Source organism: Myxocyprinus asiaticus, chromosome 23, assembly GCF_019703515.2.
Source record: "Myxocyprinus asiaticus isolate MX2 ecotype Aquarium Trade chromosome 23, UBuf_Myxa_2, whole genome shotgun sequence".
Lineage (NCBI taxonomy): Eukaryota > Metazoa > Chordata > Actinopteri > Cypriniformes > Catostomidae > Myxocyprinus > Myxocyprinus asiaticus.
In genome coordinates this window covers 16019163-16030534 of record NC_059366.1, presented here as the reverse complement: position 1 = coordinate 16030534, position 11372 = coordinate 16019163, and the positions used below count along the sequence as shown (strand labels likewise).

Sequence of the window (11372 nt, the reverse complement as noted above, 5' to 3'; positions counted from 1 at the left end):
AACTAGTGAGAGCTGAATTTTAGATAACTATCATTCATATCCGGCATGTGATAAAATGTCAAAAGAGCTTGTGATATAGGCCTACTTATAGTCTTTTCAATGGGTTGTACTTCAACATGTTGATTGTTCAGCTGCTGAAATAATACATCTTTCCAAAAACCTTAGTAGACAAAAAACTACAGAAAACACTAGTTGTGAAAATTATACAGACCTTTTAATAAGACCATTGTACAGCTTTATTCAGTGCATGCCACTGAATAGACCGTAAGGTTATCCTTTATAGCCTTGATTTCATTCCCGTCAACAATTAAACATGGCGCTACTCTGAATAAGGTCTTCATTGTTGTACTTTAATATGCAAATAAAAAAGCAGCTACAATACTGGCTGGACAAAGTTTTGTAGTTTATTGTTAAGATGTTCACATGGCCTACTTCATCTGAGATATTCATATGATTCACAAAGTATCTGTCAGTGTAAGCATCAAGCCTGATTTTCTCAATGAGTTTAAATACAAGCATTCATTAACCCACTTTCAGATACACAGACATAAGAAAATGGCAGCAGAAGTGACCTATACTGTGAAAATACATAAACATAACATGTCAGATTTAGGAAATATATATATAGCATCTTTAGACTATTCAAACTCGTGTTTAAAAGTGTTGGGTGTATCAATCCTTTAAACTTTCAGAACAAATAAATAACTCCATTGTAATACATCACATAACAAAAATAATATATTGCTAAAGTGTGAAGCTTCACAATCGACTATTTGCCCTGAATCTGGCGAGCAGTCTTGAGAACAGCCAACAGGTTGACTTTATCCCCAAACTCTTTTTCACGATGCTCCAGCAGAATGCCCTGATGAAGAATACAGAATACAAATCTAATGTACATTTCCCTTAAATTTTTACTGTTCTTGTTTTTTACTTATATAATGTTTATATGGAATAGTAATTAAAAAAAAAAAATCTCTTGTAATGTTCCACAGAAGAAAGGCACTCATAGAGGTTTGGAACAACATGAGGGAGATTAAATGTAATATAAGATTAAAAAATAAACATTTTTGGGCAACTAACCCATTCATTTTTGGTTAAAAAAAGTGCATAAACCTTTTACTAGGGTGTCAGAAATGTCATTTGTTTTACACTAATACCTGCCGATCAGGGCCAAGAACAAACACTCCTCCTAGAATGTAGCCTTCTCCTCTCAAATTGCCTGTGAAATTTCTTCGCAAGGCCCTGAGACAATTTACCCACACCCCAAAGCGCAGGAGTCCTAACAAACCCATCTTTCGCAGACAAGGACCGTAGAAAGATTTCTGCATGTGACAGAGCAGAAGGAAGGAAACCACACTGTTTTTGAAACCAGCTTATGGGCTAAACACACAATGGCATAAGTATAATATGTACACAAATAAGTGAGACACAATCACAAAATTATATAAGTCAAAACACTTGTACATTGTTTCAGCAATCTGAGGCAATATGTATGTACCTGCACATCCACAAAGATTTCCCCTGCAAAGAACTTCTTGAAGTCCTGTATCTCTGTGCCTGTGTCTTCCTTAACAACAGCATACAGAGGGACCCTGAGTTCATCCAGCTGAGGCTTCAGAGAGGACAGCTCAGAAGCCTCCTGTATAACACAATCAATGATGCATGCTGCATCATACGGCAATTGAACAACAGTTACATAAACTGAATAATACTGAAAATGGATTCTCTTTACCTCTCTGCACAGTAATCATCCAGGCCTTCGCACAGCCATGATCACTGCACCAGTCCTCTCCCACAGTGTTTTGGCTTTAATAACCTTCTCATCTGACAAAGTGGCTGAAAAACAATAACATTAGCATTACAGTATAAAGGCATGCACAGGTGTTTAATCAGCACCAAATACAAAGAATATACTGCAGGCAATATTGACATCACAAAAGTACAATATATATATCATAAATATAAAGAAACACAAATATTTATTATTTAATGTGTTTTGCTTTAAATGTGGCCTCACCAGCTCCGGTTGTTTGGACTTCTGTGTTCTCCAGGATGTCCAGACTGGCCCATGAAGGCTTGTTGAGGAAGAGGTCTGTGAAGGAGCGCAGCAGACCAGCAAAGAACAGTCCCACTACCCTCAGACCCTGGGTCAAAGTCTCCATGTCTGAGAACCTCCTTTTTAAAACAACATTGCTCTCGTCAAATACATAAACTTATAAATTCAGGTCTTATTGCACACAGCAGTGCCAAACAACTATTCTGTAACTTCTCCTTAGCTTTTGTGTTAACAGTTGGCATTACTCCCTGATAACATATAGAAAGATTAAAGCTGTTTTCACAGATATTAGCGATATTATAATGATAACTACTCTCTTTAATGCACATAATGTTGGTTTACATATGTTGATTTGCATACATAATGTTGGTTTAAATATGTAAAACGTAATAACATGTTATTTTTAAAGAATCACCACTGTTATCAGTGCTTCATAATAATGAAATTGCCGTTTTACAAAGACTTGATATCTACAAATGGATACCAATCAGAACATTTCCCTATTCACAAACATAATTTAACAGGATGAAATCATCAGACTAAATTTTTAAACAGTAAACCTGTAAAATCTGTATGTTCCACATTAATCATATTTATTCAAAGTTTATTTCAATTAAAGGAGAATTCAATTCTCCAAATACATTTCAAGCATTTTAATGGTAACACTTTACAATAAGGTTCCATTTGTTAACATTAGTAAATATGAACTAACAATAAAAAATACTTTTACAGCATTTATTCGTCTTAGTTAATGTTAATTTCAACATATACATTTTTAAAATCAAAAGTTGTATTTGTTAACATTAGTTAACAACATTAGTAAACATGAATTCACAATGAACAATTGTATTTTTATTAACTAACATAAACAAAGATTAATTAATGCTGCAAAAAAAATACTTTGTTCATTGTTTGTTCATAATATTTAATGCATTAACTAATGTTAACAAACGGATCCTTTTTGTAAAATGTTACCGTTTTAACTTACCTCACTGTAGCCCTGTGCTTCTAATATTGTTAAGAATTCATCCTCTGTTTTCAGCAGACTTCTAATCTCTTTATTTTCACATGGACCAATCACATTTCAAAGTATATACTGTGGAATTTAACGTGACCTGTACTACAGAACACACAGCACACTGTAAAGAGATTTGTACATTGACGACATAAATTAACACTAAATCAATACTACATCAAGACACTATTAGAAACCAACCAGTCCACTTTTTTTTTTCTTATATAAGTATATCAATCTTTTGTAATTATTTAACCCTAAAATTCATATGTGGGTCAAAAATGACCCTGTCGTCTAAATTTAAGATTTTTACATGAAGTGGTCTTGTCATCTGACACTCCTGGTATTCGTCAATTAAGGTGTCTTTGATCATGTAAACTAACTATTTAACTTTTAATTATTTTTGTAGTATTATTATTATAAGAGAGTTTGCATCCCTAGAATGCATATGTGGCTCATAAATGACCCACATGTGTTTTCAATGAACTTTTTAATGTTCTTTTCAATATTTGATGTTTTTACTTGTAATACTGTACATTGGTTTTCATTTTCCATCTGTTATGCAATTAAATATATATTAAATACCATATTCATGTCAACATTTATATGTATTATGCAAGCAGAAATAAAAAAGTGGCAATGAAAGCAAGATGTAATTCAGCCCTTGCTTTTATTCAAAGTGTAAGACATTATATTGTACCTATTACAGGGACAGTCCCTATGGAGCAACCTGAGATTAGATACCTAGTTTAATGCAAGGACACAATGGTAATAGCCCCTGAACTACTCCATAGTGATGAGCACTGTTGTCATTAGTACAATGTAATATACTTTTTATTTTGGACCTTGAACAGCTATTGATTTTCAGTAATTATAATAATGAGAACTAGATTCATGACTTAAATTCACAAGAAAGAAACCTGATCCATACAGAACCACAAATTCCACTTAATCTTGCTCATGGAGAAAAAGGTGCAGTTTCATAATTTGCTTGTCGAGGGAAGCTTTGGAAAGCTTAACATACACTGTGCATTTGTTCTAACTATGCACGATATTGCTTGCCTAAAAATGCATCTTTTGAACTTTTATGAGATTAAAAGATTAAAAAAAAAATACCACAATTATAATTCATTATTTTGTATATTCAAGGCATATCAGTCTAAAAAAAAACAAAAAAAAAAACAAAAAAAAAAAAACATGAGGCTGGTTGTATATCAATGTTGAAAGGCATTAACCCACATTATACATGAAAATAATCTCAAGGCCACTTGACAAGACACCTGTTAAATTCCTTCTAAAACTTTTATTCCTTGCAACTTTTATTTAGATGCTTGTAATATTTCTGCTTCAATGATCTGAACACAAATGTCAAATTAACTGAAGGTACAGAATTCAGTGGGGATTTTATTAATCCATTATAATGATGTTAGCAGCAGTAAAGCGCCTCTAATTTGATTTTGTACCTCTGGTGCTGAGAAAAGCATTAATGACACAGTACATAACTGCCCTCTACAGGTAAATGTACTGCCCTGCATTTTAACCAGCTGGTTTAATCTGTATGCCGTTTTACACATTGTTAAATATTTTGCAAATCAAACTCATCTGTGCCAGAAAGGCTCATTGGGACTGAAGACTGTGCAAAGGCAAAACGCAGTAAGTACACATTTTTGTACAACAATGAAACTGAGAAAAATGGTTTGAAAGTTTTTTGATTGTCCAGCCAAATGTGGATTATAAAATAGTCTGTAATATAAACTGTTATTTCATGCACCTGTTACTACTCCGAATACAAATTTAGATACGTTATCACCGTGGCCCTCAATGCAAACATCAGGTCTCAGTGCCAATTACAGACTAAGGTAATTAAGTACATACACCTGATAGCAAATCACACACTTTCACATTTTATATGTGATCAAAAGAATGACATTAAAAAGATTATGAATGCAAAAAGTCTGGGGTGACATCTAAAAAAAACACACACATCAGATGACATTAAACTGATTGAATGAAGTTGATAAGTTAGAAGTGAGAAGAGTGTTTGTAAGAAGCTATTTTTGTCTTTGTGCTTTGTAAAGACAAATATATTAAACATGATTTTCAATGAAGCTGTTTACTTGGGACATTAAGAAATTTAAGACATTACAGAATTATTTTCTATAAAGCTGCTTTGAAGTGATATGTAGTGTAAAAGCGCTATAGTATTCAAATAAAAAATGATGACTCACTTGACCAATGTAAAAGTTCTTCATAGGTTCCTCAGCTCTTTTCCATTACATTACATTACATAGTCTTGGGTGTATGTTTACAAGTGTTAAGAGCTTGATTATTTAAGATGATACAGTTAGGTTTGTGGATCTGGGCCAACTCTGTTGTGATAGTAATAGTTATTTTTAGGGGAGAGGGGCAGAGGCCAGTTGCTTCTAGCTGCTGTAGGCTGGAATGTGCTGAGATGAAGGTTGTGGCAACATCCCACCCAATCCTGCCGCATTCCAGAGGAGAGGACTACTGAAGATCTGCTGGAAAGCACAGGGAAACCTCCTTCATTTATCAGTGCTAACTGAGAGAGTATGCATGTTTGACTAGGATAACTTGGATATTTACACAATTGTCTGTTGTAAGTGTAGATCATGAAGGAGAGGACATGTTTGTTTGTTTTTTGTTTTGTTTTTTTAAACAAAAACAATTGATAACACAATCAGACATATTGTACATTAATATTAAAGGGATTGTTCGCCTAAAAATTTAAATTCTCTCAACATTTCCTCACCTTCACGCCATCCCAGATGTGTATGATTTCTTTCTACTGCTGAACTCAAACAAAGATTTTTAGAAGAATATTTCAGCTCTGTAGGCCCATTCACGGCAAGTCCAGAACTTCGAAGCTCAAAAAAGCACAAAAAGGTAGCAAACTAAGCCAAAAGTAATCCATACGACTCCAGTGGTTTAACTCATGGCTTCAGAAGCTATATGATATGTGTGGGTGAGAAACAGATCAATATTTAAGACTATTTTTACTATACATCTCCACTTTCACTTTCACATTCTTCTTCATTTGTTTTTGGTGATTTGCATTCTTCAGGCATATCACCTCCTACTGGGCAGGGAGGAGATTTATAGGAACAAAGGACTTAAATATTGATCTGTTTGTCACCCACACCTATCATATTGCTTCTGAAGACATGGATTTAACTACTGGAGTCTTATGGATTACTTTTATGCTGCCTTTATGTGCTTTTTGGAGATTCAAAGTTCTTGTCACCATTCGCTTGCATTTTAAGGACCTACAGAGCTGAAATATTCTTCTAAAAATCTTCATATGGCTTCTGCATAAGAAATTCATACACATCTGGGATGGCATAAGGGTGAGTAAATGATGAGAGAATTTTCATATTTGGTTGAACTGTCCCTTTAATATTTTGTAAAAAGGAAGCGTTTACTCATGTAAAAGAGAAGCAATGACTTCAGACTTGCGAATTAGATCATACTGATAGGCCATAATTAAAGGGCATACTGTAGTTCACCCTAAAATGAAAATTCTTTACTCACACTCATAACATTCAAAACTCATATGACCTTCTATCATCTGTGGACTACAAGAGAAGAAATTTTGAAGAATGTTTACTCTGTTCTTTTTTTCCATACAGTGAAAGTGAATGTGGAAGGCTGTCAGTCCATATCATTCTGCCTAAAAAGAAAGCTGTACAGGTTTGGAACAACATTAGTGTGAGTAAACGGTGACTGAATTGTCATTTCATAAAAGCTCTCATATCTTCACATAGAAGCAGTTTATGTTACACACCCAGCACCAGCTGTAAAGTTCACCCAGGTCCATCTCACTGGACCACTATGAAGAGTTTCTGTCTTTCCTATTAGTGAGGGAGTGTCTGCGTTTAAGGTCCAATCAGCAGTAAGTATACATACCCCACCTTCTAAGCATCCTAATCTCAGTTAGCCATTGGCTGATGCATCTCACTCCTCCATACTCTCAGCAGCTTATCAAAGCAGCTCACAGTGGGAAAGGGGCAGGGCAGGTAACTAGTTGTGTTTACCACATGTGACCAACGGGCATCAGACACGTACCATTTGTACCAATACTATAGCATTGCGCCAAAATAAAAACAGAGGGTTGTCACCTCAACTAACATCAACATTTTACTCAGTATAATTCTGCCCCAATTTCATTACATGACAACCAGGGCTGTAGCAAGGAATTCTGGGCCCCCTGAATGTATATTGCTCTGGGCCCCTTACCTATTAAAGAAATACAATTTTGAATTTGTTTTGGGTCTCCCTGTACCTTTGGGCCCCTAGAATCATTACCACCTTTCACCCCACTAGCTACAGCCCTAATCACAACCCTGATACAAAAACTGTTTTACAGAGCTGTTTAACATGAAGACATAAAACAAATCTTTTCAATACAATACTCTTTCAAAATCTTTGCAGTTGATAGGAACTCACTTGCAATAGGACCTAAAAGTATAATAAAAGTAGATTGTGCTATTCATGCGTCATTTCCAACTCTTCTGAAGGCATACGACAGGTTTCGATGAGCTTGTGAATCTGGACAGCAATGAAGATTTGAGCGTGTTCTAAAGAAGTGAGAGATAAAGTAAATCAAATGAATTTTTATAGCATCAAACCACACAGGCAATATCTTACTCCTCAAAAATCTCAGCAAAAACAAAAATAACACTTGTAAGAGAAGCCACAGAGATGTCAAGCCAAAAATCCCTCTGAAGCAGACACAGAGTTCAGGTAGTTGAGAAAAGAGTAATGGTACATCAGTCAACCATATCAAAGCTCTCCATAACATTGGCTTGAGTGAGCTGGTAATACAAAAGAAGCCACAAGAAACCATGGTAAAGCACCTATCTAAAGTTTTCCAAAAAGCCCATAAGCAGTGCGGGACTGGTTATATCATTGCAAGAGCTTTTTTGGTAAAAAATGTAGTCAAAAACTGCTCACACTCCAACACATGTAATATGGTACAGGTAGTGCAATGCTGTGCTTTTCTTTTAATAGGGACTATGCACATTGTTCAAATCTGGCAAGAACAGATGGTGCATAAAGGAAACTAAAGCTTGAGGAAAAGCTCATCTTTTAACTGGAAAATTATCCCAAACACAGGAATAATGAACACTGGAGTAGGTCATGAACAAAAGCTGAATGCCCCAAAATTGTGTCATTATTGGACAATTTTGGGGCACAAGTGTCATCCTGCTGACCGGAACAAGCTACAAATCTGCCCAGATGAATATACAAAACATAGGGAATGAATACTTTAAAATGTCTAAAAAATGTCAGATCACACTTAATTCTTAGTTTCAGTGCTGGGATATCAGTCCTGAAAGAATTATAATTTAGGACAGTGAGAATATATTTGCAAGGTATTGTTAGTATATCTTTAACTTTATAAAATTTGTACAACAGTCTAGTTAAAATAAAAAATAAAATAATAATAATAATAATTGGGATCATTAACACAAAAACAAAAATGGCTTGTTGGAAATGAACATTTTAAGGTAAATAATCCATGCAGTAGCCAGTGACAATCAGCCTTGAACTTTTAAAACAGCACATTTATAGAGGAATTTTAACACAAAACATAATTACGTAATTGACTAATTATGCACATTTATATGTAGAATACATGTTTCTCAACTGATTTGACATATTTCTCTAAAGTTCAATACTGTCAAATTAATGCCATCAAAACTAATTAAAAAAAACGAATTCATCAATTTAGCCACCACAAACTGTCCCATTGGTTTCAGAACAATAATTATACACAGTATTTCAAAATTGTAATCTATTAACTACTGTATATTAAGTGTTCTTCTACCATGGCCATATAATAGAAAAGTTAGTGTGTAACAGGTAAAGGACGCAAGTAGGAGGCAGGAACCGGCTGAGCAGTAAACATAATGTTTAATGATAAAACTCAACATAAAACAAACATAAACAAACACAAACACACATGCACCACGGCTGCGTGCTTCTCTCTCTCTCCTGAACTGGCATCTCCTGCTGCCCTTTATCTCGCTCTCCCACTGATCAGCTGATACAGCGCAGGTTGTGCTCAATCACAGCCCAGCCACGCCCTCCTCCTCAATATCACACTCCTCCTCTGCCAGATTCAGGCCGGGTGTCAGCAGGTGGTCCACCACGCATCCTGCGAACCTGGGGGAGAGACGAGGGGAGGTGTAGGGAGAGGGAAAGGGCGAGCGGAGACACACAGAGTGAGAGATTGGGCTGTCGTCCTTAACCGCTCCACCGCCCTCTGGCAGATGGCAGCTCGCTCCTCCCCCGGCAGACGGCAGTGAGTCCTCCGGCCCCTGGTGGATGGAACTGCTCTTCCCCTTCTTGGCAGACAGCCGCGCTTGCTCCCCTGGTGGATGGCAGCGGCGAGGACTCCGTGACAGTGCATCCCTCCTCCCTCCCGGGTTTCGGCACCATTGTAACAGGTAAAGGACGGGCAAGGAGGAGGCAGGAACAGAAAACATAACATTTAATGATAAAACTCAACATAAAACAAACATAAAAAAAAAAAAACACACGTGCCACGTGCGTCTCTCTGGCGTCTTCGGCTGCCCTTTATCTTGCTCTCCTGCTGATCAGCTGATTCACCGCTGGCCGTGCTTCATCACGGCCCGGCCACGCCCTCCTCCTCGTCACATAGTGTAGATGACATTGTTAAACATCAATGTAGTTAGTATTAAAGCTAATGTATTAAATATAATAAAACATATACATTAAATACAAATTTCGGTAACACTTTAAAATAACTGTCACGGTCTCAATGAGTCCGTCTGACTTTTTCCTGTTTGTCTGTGTGTTTTTGTTTCCCGCCTATGTTTTCCTCTGCCTCATGGCCGGCATCACTGGCGTTCCCATGGGAGCGCTCGCTCATGCCGCTCACAAGGTAATTTCCCTCACCTGTTCCCTATATTCTCCCTCTTGTCTCATGTTCATCGCCAGATTGTTCAGTGTTCTCTGTTGCAGTCTCGCCCTCCTTTCGGTCCATTATTACTTTGTTTGTTTTGTTTTCTCACCCAGTTTATGCTCCCATTTGGATTACCTGTATTATTGGATATTCACCTGTTGGATTTACCTGTCATGTGGATTATTACCTGTTGGATTTAAATGATGTGTGGATTATCACCTGTTGAATTTACCTGTTGTTTGATTCATTCCTCCATGTGGATTACTCATTTTCTCTCACCATCTGCCAATCTCATCTTCTCCCTCGCCGATTTTTTCTTATAGTTTATCCCCTGCAGTATGGAACTACGACATCGGGAGCAGGGAATTACTGGCTGTCAGGTTGGCATGGGGGAGTGGTGCCACTGGTTGGAGGGATCGGGGGTACCTTTTGTTGTTTGGACTGACCACAAGAACCCTGAGTACATCCGCACCACTAAACTTCTAAATTCCAGACAGGCTTGTTGGGCACTTTTCTTTGGTGGATTTAATTTTACCATCTCATATCGCCCAGGATCTAAGAACCTTAAGCCTGATGCCTTATCTCACTCTTTTGAAACAGTGAGCAACATGACCTCTCCAGATACAGTCATTCCAACCGATAGGGTGCTGGTGGTGGTGTCTTGGGAGGTCGAGTCTAGAGTCCGCTCAGCTTTGCGCGACGTCACTATCCCCGTGAAGTGCCCAGCGAGCCTACTGTATGTTCCTGACTCAGTCTGAACACAGGTCCAGCAGTGGGGACATTCCTCCAACATAGCCTGCCACCCAGGAGCTATTTGTTCCCAAGCGTTGGTTAAGCAGCGGTTCTGGTGGCCATCGCTGGCGCAGGACGTTCGTCAGTTTGTTTCAGCCTGTCATGTTTGTGCTAGCAATAAGTCTTCCAGTCGACCTCCAGCAGGGCTTCTCCAGCTGCTGTCAGTCCCTTAGAGACTTTGGTCTCACATTGCCATGGACTTTGTTACTGGCTTACCCCATCATATGGCAATACCGTCATCTTGACTGTGATGGATTGGTTCTCAATGGCGGCTCACATTATTCCCCTCCCCAAATTACCTTCAGTGAGGGAGACAGCGGCAGTTGTCGTAGATCAAATCTTCTTTACTCATGGCCTCCTGGTGGACATGGTCTCTGACAGGGGTCCCCAATTTGTGTCAAGGTATTGGACAGAATTCTGTCGACAGCTGGGGGCTACTGTGAGCTTATCATCTGGGTTTCATCCCCAGACGAACGGGCAGGCTGAAAGGGCTAACCAAGTCTTAGAGAGGGTCCTGCATTGCGTGGCATCATGGAAGCCATCGACTTTGGAGTTCCAAA

The 11372-nt window shown here is 37.8% G+C and overlaps 1 pseudogene; it reads right to left on the bottom strand.

The window, feature by feature from the left end:
* Positions 1 to 241: 241 nt before the first annotated feature.
* Positions 242 to 3097, bottom strand: LOC127414094 (peroxiredoxin-like 2A; annotated as a pseudogene).
* Between the last annotated feature and the right edge of the window lie 8275 nt (positions 3098 to 11372).